Source organism: Taurulus bubalis (assembly GCF_910589615.1).
Source record: "Taurulus bubalis genome assembly, chromosome: 7".
In the NCBI taxonomy this organism is placed as follows: Eukaryota; Metazoa; Chordata; class Actinopteri; order Perciformes; family Cottidae; genus Taurulus; species Taurulus bubalis.
In genome coordinates, this window is record NC_136595.1 from 6,060,716 (window position 1) to 6,072,448 (window position 11,733).

The following is an 11,733-nucleotide window of genomic DNA, read 5'->3' on the forward strand; positions in this document are numbered from 1 at the left end:
TATTTTATTCATGGAGGATGACTATACAGCATACTCTTCTTGGATAAGCTACCTTTAAAAAGGTTTTAATGTTTTTTTTTACCCTTTTAGAGAGAAATGATGGCGACAGCATTCTGTGACAAAGAGACTTCCACGTTTACCCACAGTTTGAGAAACAGACAAATGAAAGACAATCCCATTTTGGCAACGTCTAACTGAGGCAAACTCATTTGTCCCAAGCTGGAGTTCTCAAGGACTACCAAGGGATGCAACATGGACTGCCACGCACAAGGCTGGAACAGACGTCAGGAAACATTAATGGTACACCACATCAAACGTGACCCCACAGGATGAACAACAAAGACAAAAACTAATAATATGGCTAACACACGACAGCCTTAAGGGCAATACAGATTGTTTTGGTTGAAGTTGGCGACCTGATGTTTGTGAGTATCTGTTGATGATGAAATACTTTCTGTCCAGTTTGATTTCCACATTCACTGTGTCATGAATAGTGTTGACTCTGAGGCAAAGATCGGTCAATAAAATAATTAGATTAAATGGTACTGAGAGAGCAATGCTGTTTATATTGCTCTATATCAGGGGTGTCAAACATACAGCCCGCGGGCCGGATCCGGCCCGCCAGGGGGTCCAGTCCGGCCCGTGGGATAATTGTTAAAATTGCAGAAAAAAACAAAAAAACCTGGCTGAGCTGGGGCTCAAACCACTGATCCTCTGATTGAAAGACAGGCATGCTAACCATTGATCCACAGTCACAATAAATTGGATCACTGACATTACTAGAGATATTGTTCAAATGTGAGGGAATCTACAGAGGAGAGCCCAGGCAGGTAAACAGTGGACTGATGTCTGAATTGTTGGTCTTTATGTTTCTAGTATATTGTAAAAAGACCTTAAAATAGGGTTCATCATCCAAAAACCTTCACCAATGATTTAAACAGAGAAATATTGTCATTATGTATGCGTTATTATGCTATGATTTTACTGGTCCGGCCCACTCAAAATGGGCAGCATATGGTCCCTTAACTAAAATGAGTTTGACACCCCTGCTCTATATTGATTCATACTTTAAAGCAGTGATTCTTAACCATAGGTCGTTGAGTACCAGGAAACATTATATCAATGGATTTACTTTTCTTGGTCTACAGGGCTTCATAGTAAACTGTTACAATGAGCAGCATAGACTGGGGCCGAGGCAGATTAATAGTATATTGAAGTGACTGCATGACTTGGAGAAGGGACTTTTGTTTCCTGACATAGTTGCAGAGTTTACTAGCTCTCAGTTCCTATGGTTTTTGGTGGAAGACAGCAAGAAAAATATATATAAAAAACTCAACCATAACTGGACCAGAAGCTCCTTCCCTGCTTTCCCAGATATGGATACAAACCTTGACCTTGACACAATGGATGTTGTTCCCATCCATTTCTGGTGCATGTGGCATCGGTGGCACCATCGGTCTTCATGTAGCCCGTCTGACATGAATATCTTACAGTATCGTCCAATTTTAATACGTGATCCCAGCTGGCGCTCCAGTAATGCACATTTTGCGGTTTTTGATTGCTGCATGTAACCTCTAGATGAAGAGAAAGACTTGTGTAACTTAAGTAAGAAAGAACAACAATCTCATAATCTGTATCTGGCACGACACCTTTGTGGTTCTATACCTCGGCATACTGGTCGTAAAGTCCAGTCTCCATTCTCTGTGCATGTAGTTACTGCTGTGGTGTCCCGAGGGTTAGAAATCCAGTACTTCCTTCCACACGTGACTTCCACTGTGTCACCAGGTGAAAACATATTTCTGGAAGACGGTTCATAGCTGGTTCCATCCAGTGGCGATGGCAGTCTACATTTTATTGCTTCAATTGGGAAATTAAGCATTTTATTTGTTAGCATCAATTCCCGTTAGACGATACAGACATCAAACGTGACGACTCAGTTCATGCTTACTGAAAAGTGGCAACACCCCAATGGAAAAGCAAACACATGAAACAGCTCTGCATTTAAAGAGTTACTTATGTTGTGCAAACATAGGACAGCAATATATATTTTTTATATTGATGATCAACGTCATCACAAGTTAATCGCACTTTTTAAAGAAAAAACAGGTATGCACATTAAGCCCTTATTCGGTGTGGCGAATTGCTACACTGCATGTACTCATGGGGGATTAATAAAAACCCAGCCCTTCATATTTGAATCATAACATTTTAGCAAAAACTCATGCAAGAGTTCAATATAGTTAAAGTCAGCTTTTACTTTTTCCATCACAATAAAAACACACACAACTTTGTTGAGATTCTCGCGACGTTGCCAGCACATGCGTCAAAATACATCAAAACGTGCGGCTTGCATCGGGAATCGTGTGCGATGACTTTCCTAAGAGATTCGACTGGCCGTTTCCCTGAAAGACGCAAAAAGTGGCGAGAAAATGTTCCATTCACTTGAATGGGGTTTCAGCGTGAAGAGAGCAAAAACTAGAACTCATCTTTGTGCCCATAGTGACTCACCATAATTTAACGTAGAGAAATGATTTAAAGTTTAAAACGTTAACAAAAGTCTGGAGTTTATTTGTCCAATTGGGCATTTTTTGATAGCACAGTTTTCATGTGATCATTGTTCAAGTTTAGGAAGATTTTCGAACTTTCGAAAACGAGAATTTTCTTGTGAAGAAAATGTATATTTTCAAAAAAAAACTTTTATAACATATCTTGATCATAACTGTGAACATCCAGCATGATCTAATTAAGAATGGCAGAAAAATGCTTTTCAAGCGGTTTCCGACATGTTCAAAATGTGTGCTTCAGACCCTTACCAAGGTCTCACATACTAATACACCCCTTGTTAGAAAGAACAGAGCCTAACGAACCCAAATATGCAATGAAAACCACAGAAAAACAAAGTGTTGGGGTCATTTGAAGGCTTTTCAGGGGGGAAACTGTGTAAATCAGTCCAAAAATTAAAAACGTCAAAGTTCTATAAGAAAACTACATTTCCCAGAAGCCAGCCCGGGTGCATTCTCGTCAGTAGACTGCGCATGTGCCGTCTGAGGTGGATCAAAGATCGTCCATTTGACAGGGGAAATGCTGGACCCAGAAATGTAAAATAAAAAAATCTCCGACGGTTGACGGAATTTAAAGTTACTTATAGGTGGCTGGTAAGGATCTAGATGGAGCCGTTCGACTCCTACATGCCCGCACGGTCACGGAGATGTGTTTATTATTGAAATCCGTTGTTTTAAAGGATAGTTACGAGCGATTTTGTGAAACGTTACTTGCTCCGCGGAAAGTTGAGAAAAAATAAAAAAATAAAAATTGCCACGCGAGGCCCCCTGTCCATGCGAGGCCCCCCGCGGTGCGGGGGCTGCGGGGGTAATCTCTACGGGCCTGGTTGGACCTGATGTTTTGTAACCAGGTTCACAAGTGAAATGTATCACATGTCCTCCTTGGTAATCAATTCTTTTGGTCTCTTCTGAAATGTGGCCATGAGGAACATCTGGGAGCATTAAGCATGCTGGCAAAGAACATCAGAAGGGAAGAAGACACACATTGTCACATATGGCGCATGTACAGCACTGTAGAAATGAGTAGGGTTGCTCATCCAAAGATATTTTCAGATGCGTGTAACACACATGTCAATAGAAAATAAAAAAATGACCGCAACACTGAAAGGCTAGTAGTAAAGCAATTAAAGGAAGGACAGCACAGACAAACTTGCCTCTGCTCAAACTGCAGCACTTTTACACACAAGTGACTTTGAATTAAATATGTGGACACAAACACGGCCATTTGAAAATCCAGCATATTAGACAACAAAGCAATGTGCAGGTTATTCTTGTCATATCTATGTAGAGTTACGTCTACAAAAAAGATTAATAACTTGTATTGGGTGCTGTTACTTTTTAACAATTACATTGAAACATCAGAATTGCAATAATTGTCAGTGTACAAATATAATTGTAATATAATATAACACATGCACTAATTCTTCCTGTAATAAGGAAATACCACAAATGGAAACATGCAATTTACGAAGACGTCTTTCTCTTCTCTTTGCATACATCCTCAATTTAAGCTAAACACTGTTTCTCCACAAAGATTGATCATAACACGTCAGCAATGAAAACCTCCTACTTACCAAACTGTGATGAAGAAACTTCCACATTTCCCCACAGTTGGAAAAACAGAAGGATTAAAGACAAGAGCACGGTCTTGAGACAAAAGTGTCCTGAGAAGGATTCCTGCGTGTTTGAGTCTTGAGGGAGCACTGAGGTTCACAACATGGACCGCTCAGTGGGATTGTACAACGCATGTCTCATTGCAACACACAAACTGTTTGCAGTACTAGACATTCCAGATATGCTTATGTACCGCATCTATACCGTAAGTACTTAAACCTAACGGTTACTTTAATTATTTTTTTAACCTTAGGTCTCTTCTCACAAGGGTTTAAACTTAAATAAAGTTAAACAACGATGTGGTTACGGAGATAATAAAGGAAACCTTTTTTTTTGTCCGACCCTGTGTGACCTCCCTCTATGCCCGTAATAGTGCAAAGAAAATCGGCGTGAGTACTTAATTCATAATTTATAAAGCATTGTTCCAACATAAACACTCATTAGTATGCAATTCATAAACACAGTTATATATGTTTTATTCTTGATTAATAAGCTTGACATTGATGCGTTCATGATTGGGTTTTCATAATTTATAAATGATGGATTCCCCATTTGTAAATTAAGTAATACATATACATATTTATATATATATATATATTACAAACCAATTATTAAGGACTTAGATCATTAATAACATAATTTATAAAGTGTAAATTATTTAAATGTAAATTATTCATGCATTTATTTATGGCTGCAACTAACGATTATTTTAATAAACAATTAATCTGTCGATAATTTTTTTTTATTAATCAATTAATCAGATAACAAAACAAAAAAGTATTAGTTTTCAACCATTTATTCTAAAACAGACTGACACAAAAAACATACACATGTACACTTTACATCTGCCAAATACATAGGCTTCATTTTTTTTAATAAAGTGCACAGAAATATGTATATTTTTGTTTAATAAAAAGTGTGTGCGAAAATCCCCCTGCGGCTATTATCAGACAAAAAACAACAACATATTATCTCCGGAACCACATCATTGTTTAACTTAAATTAAATTGCTACAATACCGCAACCCGTGTGAGAAGATACGTCTGGTGTGAAACATAATTAAAGTAACCGTTAAGTTGAAGTATTTACGTAAACTCCATTTTTGAATCAAACGACACAGTTTTTTGACTGAAACTCCTTTGAACACCCAAATGCTGTGTTCTATTATGATTTTGCAGATTCCGATTCATTAGGTCCTAATCTTTCCAAAAAGGTGTGTGTTATTAGTGTGTGGGCTGTTGTTAGGGCACCATAATACAGTTTGAAAAGCTCGGTGACCGCTCGAGGAGGCATTTGTGGGAAATCTTGCTCATATCGTGCTGGATGTTCATAGTTATGTTTAAAATATCTTTTAAAAGTGTTTTTTTTGCCGATAAACATTTTTTCCCCAAGACTTTGCTGAACAAATACATACAATAAGCACAAGTATTGGAATTCATTTGGGGTTCCTACGACGACTCAAACACAGGGAAATAGAAAAAAAACGTCTAGAGCCAAAATTGGTTCCAAGGTTTTTAAAGGATTAAAGGGACCTGAGCTGTCAGAACAATGAATACGTTATGAAAAATAAAGAAAAATACAAATCAGAAAACTCAACAGGATTTGTTTGAACGTCAGAACTTGCTCTCTACTACACTCACAGACGCACACTCACAGACACACACTCACAGACGCACACTCACAGACACACACTCACAGACGCACACTCAGAACTCAGAGAACGAGAGATGAGAATTCCAGTTGAACCTTACATCATACAAAACAAATCAGAATAAACTGAAGGGTTTAACTACATACTTTCATTCTGTAGATACCTGAACATTCGGTTCTGATACAAGGAGTCAAGGAAATTCACGGTTCAAGAGCAAACACACACACTGACACACAAGCGAAACATGTTCCATCATAAAGGGTTATTGCACAGGCTACTGAACATCACACATCACACGCGACGTTTACACATTGCTTCTTTTGAAGCCCTTAAAACGAAGAAACGTGGTTTCAATAAGTCGTTATCTAACCCAACAGCGCGGCTCAAACACGAGGAATGAATGACTAGCTAGCGAGCTAACGACAATGGTTAGCCTAGCTGCTAAGTTATTGTAGCAAGCAATTCGACCACAGAGTGACATATGAAAGGATACTGTCACGGTTTGGGGTTTCCTGTTTTATTCTGAAGTCCTGTCTTGTGTGTCCTCTGTTCCTCTGCACTTCCTGTCTGTTGAATGTCTGCTGATTGTTTCCTCTTGTGTCAAATCACCCACACCTTCCCCTTGTACTTAAGCCCTGTGTGTCTTCTGTTCCCTTGTCACATCTTACTGTGTGTTGCCTGTCCCGTGTTCCTCCGTGTTCCACCTTTCGGTTTTGATTATAATGTTTTTTTAAGCCTTGTCTTGTGTTTTGTTGAGAATAAATTATTATTTTTGAACGGTTGCTGTGGCTCTTGGGTCCGCTCCTTGAACCTCTCCATAACAGAACGATCTCACCATACTTGGACCCAGCCTGCAACTTTTTATTTTATTTTTTCAATCTTTTTTCCCGGCCAGCCACTCAGACCCAGCGCTATGGGCGGGCCTTGGGGGGCCGGGCCCGCCCTCGGACTCGGTTGGGCCCGCCCTGGACGGACAAGCCTGTCAGTCACTTATCACACGTAAAAAAAAAAAAAAAGAGCGCAACTCTCTGTTGCCGGTGACAGAAGCTGTCACAGGAAGTAAGATGCAAACAGGATGCAAAACTAAAATTACCATAACTCCTCAAATATTTACGCCATCTACGTAATTCCAACGGATTCTGAACACAAAGAAGCGTAGCTTTCCAATGCCATGCCATACATGGTAAAACACAGCGGAGAGCTTGTCTGTGGGGGAGGGGTGGAAGCGAGCAGGGAAGAGAGTTTGACTGGCTTTTCACTGCCTTTTGAGTGGCGTTTTCTTTGGAAATAATAATTTGTGGTTGTAAATAATAGTATTAGTATAGTTTCTGAGAGTTCTGCCACTTACTGGCCCACTTAAACCCATGTTCATTTTCAATTGTTTATTCGAGAGATATGATGAAAATTCAAATACATTTCTTAACCTTTTACTTTTTACACAGTGTTTTAAGCCTTTATAACATACAATAATGACACATACTTGCCAGATTTTTACATTTCTCTTGAAAAAAGGAGCAAAATCATTTTGATCACAGACAGTCGATGCTCCACAAACGAAAGGCCAACCTGATTATGCTTTGGAGAAGGACTTAGCAAAGAAGTTCAGGAGTGAATGGAGGGACACGGTCCTACGCAGATCTCACTTGGCGGCCAACCGTCGTCTCCCGCTCTACTAACGGTGAGTTATCTGGTTTCATCCAGCCTGCTGGCCCTATGGACGAGGCTACATGATTGGTTGTAGGCCTATGTGTTTGTTCTTTCTTGGAAAAACAAACAAACATGTAATGCAAAGCAATGTCTTCTTAATTTCTGTTGTAGGCTAGCTGTTGGTAGGCCCTTTTCGTCGTTGCTGCGCTCTGCTCTGTTTCGGACAAACACCGGACAGTGTGTTGTTGTTGAGTGTGTTGTTATTGTTGTTGATGTTGTTGCTGGATGTGTTAGCCTAATAATTTTACACCTTTTTAGGCCTATTTTTTAAATGTCTTGTTGTGGCTGAATCTGCTATCTGCTGATCTTTCAATACAATGTATTGTGGGACTTATGTGTTGCTTGATTGCCATAGGCCTACGGTTCATGTCTAATTCTATTGGGTAGGCTGCCTGCTCAGCTGGCCTATTTATTAGCTTGTGAGATTCTAAATAATACCGTCTGTCACCTTTTTGTGCCGGAGTTCGATTATAGGTGAAAAGTTGAACTACTATGCTACCATAGGCTGTAAAAAAACCCCTGAAGAAAACACGTGCCCCCCCCCAAAGCAACGTAAGGCCCCCCCGCAAATCAGTGCCTGGCGCCGGGCCTGCAGCCACTGTGCGTTTGTTTTTTGCGACGCTGATGGCCATAGCCTGGGCTATGTCGACCAGGTCCCCGTAGCCTGATGGGCTTTACTCCTGCCTCAAGGGTTCCTGATCCGGAGGCCCGAACCTCTGGGCCTCGGCGGCGTCGGGTCCCCGCGCCGCAGTCCACGCCGGGCCCGGTTGTCGTCTCCGCGCTGCAGCCGACCTCAGCTCCCCGTATCTGCGATGCGGCTGACCCCGTCCCCACGTCTTCAGTCGGCGGTCCACCGATCCCGGGTTCTCGTGTGCCCCGACCTGTTCCCGGCACCCCCGAGCCCGGTTTCCCCGAGCCCGGCACCCCTGAGCCTTGTACAATTTTTTTGTTATACTCCAAAATTCGCTGCCAACTCTTTTAACCCTAGAACACTAACGTCGGGTGATTTTCACCCGAGCAATTGTGTTTACGTTATTTTCATTGCGTTGCTTTTGTCTGAGTTCCGTACCTCTCAGTCATTCATTCATGTAAAAAAAACAACATATTCTCCTTTAGGAATATTGTTAGACGCAGACCTAACAGGCACTGCTCACTTTGGAGGAAGAAAAATGTTCACGCCCCACCACCCCAACTAAATTGTAACAAAATGGTCCATGCTGAATTTTTATTGAAATAACTTTTTGCGACTCTGTGCTTTTTCAAATAATAGAATAAAGAAATTTGAAATCACTTTCAAGTAAACCAGATTGCTTCATCAGACAAAAACTAATAACATGTGCAATCACTTTGTTGTTAATAAAGAATTCTAAAAAAGATTATTTAAAAAAGATTTGAGAATAGTTTTAGAACCACTGCTTTAAGCACATACAGACGGGACAAACAGACTTGACTCATCATGCAAATAGAGGCAGAAAGCAAGTGAAAATAAATGTTTTATTAAAATGACCACATGAAGTAAAGACACTGGATCAGGACATCAGGGGGCTAACTCTTTACTTTGGTTGCTCATCCAGCTCATGTTTCATCCAGTGAACTAAAAACCTTTACTGGCATGTGGGCAGGTGCATCACACCATCAACACACCTCGGGCGCATGTTCATTGTGCCGACTGGTCTTCCTCTGGTACACGAGAAAGTAAGATGATCATTATGGGGTGAATACAGCTTATCTGCAGATCCATATCTGAAGTAAATATTATGTGAGCGCATCACTAGTTCATCCACAGTGCAGGGTTCTGCAAAAGAACAGATAAACAGTATTATATTCATGGGGGATGACTATAGAGCATACTGTATATTTCATTATTGTTCTTCTTGGATAAAAAGTATATTTTGGAACTTTTGGAGCCAAATGTAATCGTTAACATGTAGTGTTACAATACTCAACATTTAAATCCTTACTGGCTATGAAAGACATACTGTTATATTATTTAATTATAATTATTTTTAGATTCATGCATAAAATCTAAACAAATGCTACACTCTCTGTAATGGTCCCTGTATAACTGATATATTATGTTCATATTAATCAAGCCACTATATGCAAACACTAGAAACCAGAATATCAGTTTTACGTGCAAAATCCTCACAGAATGCTACATGAAACATGTCAGGCCGTTGTTACTTACTTCGACACCTCATCTGTCCAATCCATTCCCCGTTGTTGCAGGTTTTGTAAGGCTCACCCTCCATGGTATATAAATTCTGACAGAGATATTGAACCCTTTCTCCATGGCGGTATTGGAATTTAAGAGTTTGCGTGGTGTCTCCATCTGCAAGGGGTGGGGACTTCCCACAACCTGAAGGAGCTAAAAGAATGTAAAAAAAACACACACACACAAAAAAAACTAATAAGTCAGTCCAGAAAAAGCTTCTTCTTTTACTGCCAGTTTATTGTCGTCAACCTAGCAAAATCTAATACACTTTAACCCTTTAAGCCCACACCCTAACCCCCAATCCTATTTATTGTTTGAGTTGTGTTTAGAGGTTGTACATGGGGATTATATATTATTGTAGCCCTGATTTTTATGTTTAATTTGATACCTAACATGTTTTTTTTGGGGGGAGGGGGATTTATACCATGATTTTCCTGATATAAAAGGGTCCCCTGAGGGCTCAACACAGCTATCTTCATAAAGGTTTTAATGTTTTTTGACACTTTTTAGGGATGTATTAATTCAACTTTCTTTTAAATTTAAGTTGAATTCCTGGTGAAAATGTCTTAAATTACAATATTTTTTATGAAACTAAACACAAAGACTAAGAATAACTTCTATTCACTTGGTGGGGAAATAGCAGCAGAAAGACAATACGTATCAGGGCAGGATGGACCGAGCAAATCAAGCACTCTCAGATTGCAGTGCACTGTGAAAGACATCTGACAATGTATTCATGGATCATCATTTCCCATCATTTCCCTAGATATGGAGTTTGGGACAAGAAGATAATTGATTTACCTCCACATGTTGGGAAGGGATGACTCCACTGTCCGTTTGCTAAACACTCAACTTCTTTCTTCCCTTGAAGAAACTCTCCATATCTGTCGCAATAGAACCTCAACTTCTGTCCTTTCCTTAGTTGATTCCCTGGTGCATGTTGGCGCACGTTGCCTGGAACCCCTGCAACTCTGCATTGTTCTGTTTTGAAGAAGAGAATCTGTTTAATCAAGAGGTTATGCTGCAGCATATCTGACTTTTTGCATTTCATGAACACACATTTCTGAAAGATTACATCTGTATGCAAATGCATTCAGTAATTTCTTACTTATTTGATTACATTAACAATGGATCACATGACTTTCATGGGAAAAGGGCCGTTGTCGTCCTCTCAGCTCTGTTGAGCTTTATAGCGACTTTGCGGATTTTCCGGACGTCAACTGTTTTATCAACTTAACTTGGTTCACTCTCTCAGCTCTCATGGCATTGTTTTCTGTGTCAGCACCGCTGTTTATAGCAAAAATAAACATCCAAACAAAACAAATATACTGATTGTTACCTACTCAGCAATATACAGCGGACAACTGTAACTCACCCTTTTAAATGATTAAGGCTTAAAGTTAGACATAATTGAGGGCGTGGCTGCTTTGAGTGACAGGCGGATGCTGTCTCGGGTACCGATGATGCACTATTTCTAGAGTTAGGCTGCATCGTCACTGACAAGATGGAGCCTCCCACTTTGACCTTCAAAATGACTCTTCAGCAACTTATTGGTGATGTCATGTAGTTTAGGTCAATATATATTATTGCATCACATCATATACAACGGCACAAACAGGCGCCTGCGATAAAACGCCTTTAAGTTTCAGTTTTAGCTTTGATCTGACGCTTGATGTGTTGATTTAATGCGACCTTGGACGTCTCTCACTAGTCTTCCTCTATGTCCTCCATATCTCTCAAAAAAGATGCGTGAACCCAAATATGCAAATGAAAACATCAACAACAATAGGATTAACTTCCAATGAAAAGTGAACCTACCAACGCAAGTTGGAAACGGCGCATTCCACTCCCCTGTTTGTAAACATTCAATTTCTAGCGACCCGTCTATTGCAAATTCATCGTCGCAGTGAAACTGCAACTTTTCTCCAATCTTGATTTGATCTTTTCCTGGTGGTCGTCCAGTGACATCGAGTTGAGGATGTATC